The sequence below is a fragment of the Ochotona curzoniae genome, unplaced genomic scaffold, assembly GCF_017591425.1.
Source record: "Ochotona curzoniae isolate NIBS_2020 unplaced genomic scaffold, NIBS_Ocur_1.0 scaffold_1852, whole genome shotgun sequence".
Lineage (NCBI taxonomy): Eukaryota > Metazoa > Chordata > Mammalia > Lagomorpha > Ochotonidae > Ochotona > Ochotona curzoniae.
This window is the reverse complement of record NW_024467087.1, coordinates 53,419,085-53,420,314: the sequence shown is the minus strand read 5'-3', so window position 1 is coordinate 53,420,314 and position 1,230 is coordinate 53,419,085. Positions and strand designations below refer to the sequence as shown.

The window sequence follows — 1,230 nt, the reverse complement described above, 5'->3', positions numbered from 1 at the left end:
GGGGAGCAGTGAAGCAGTCTGACCCGCTACACAGAGCTCCGTGGGTGGTCCACAGCGCTCTGGCAAGCCCAATACTGGCTCCGGACGCACGCATGGTAGCGTCTGCATACAATCCAGGCATGAGATGCTACTTGTCCCGGGGCCTTCCAGCCCCCATGCGGGGCTGGAAGACTGGTTTTCTTTTTGCTCCTGCTTGTCGTTTTCTGTTTTGCACCTGTCGGGGCCTGGGTCTCACCTTTCCACACAGGCAGTGGGAGATGAGCTGAGGCTCCTGGTGGCTCTAGGCACTGAATCTCATCCTTGGCTATGGCAAAAGCCAGGGCGATTTTCATCCAGCACCATGACAATCTTTTAAAATGACATTTTAAATGCTAGCAAAAGAAAGTTTGGACTATATGCACCAATAATTTATTCTGATATCCTTCAGTCTTTATGTTTGGACATTTATTTTGTCATATATAAATTCTCAGTTTTCACATGCTCAAACTTATTAAGCCTTTGCTTTATAGATCTTAGTATTATAATATTTCTAAAATATTATCGCTAGTGTCATATTTGGACATAAAGGTCACCTATATTAAGCTGCAATGCTTTCCTGGCTTTGTTGAGAGTATTAAGATAGGTCACTCATGTGAAAATTTTTAAATTTATTTTTTACTATTGATTTATGTACAGTTTCATAGGTTATGGGATTTTTTCCCCATCCCCAGATTCCCATCCCTTTACTAATTTCCCCCACATTATTACAACCATATAGTATAGCACAATCAGTCCCAAGTCCATCATCCTGTGATTTAAGCGTATCCTAACATTGTAGGCATGGATAGTGGGAAAGATTCAGCATCCTGTCACCAAGGTATATTCAACAGTTTCATTGGGAGTCCAACTTTGATCTGGGAGTAGGGATGCAAACTGCATTGCGTCTTCACATCTGTATGTGATAGTCTCCATTACACAGTTATTATACATCCCCTAAAGTGAAAAGCCATAAAACTAAACAACAACAGAGAAAAATTGGAAAATTTAAAACAATATGAAGTTAAATAACACACTACTGAATGACCAACATGTCAATGAAGAAATTAAAAAGAAAATTGAAGGTCTTCCAGAAGTAAAGGATGCTATTTTGTGACCTATCAGTCAGTGAGGGAAATAATATGAAAAACAGAAACATTTTTTGAATGAATGAAAATTAAAACAAAAATAGCAAATCCCTTGTGATGTAGCAAA

The 1,230-nt window shown here is 39.3% G+C and overlaps 1 non-coding gene across 1 annotated transcript; it reads right to left on the bottom strand.

The window, feature by feature from the left end:
- Positions 1 to 212: 212 nt before the first annotated feature.
- On the bottom strand, positions 213 to 337 carry LOC121169595. Its single transcript, XR_005885891.1, has one exon. It is a non-coding gene; the product is annotated as a small nucleolar RNA ACA64 (small nucleolar RNA).
- Positions 338 to 1,230: the final 893 nt, after the last annotated feature.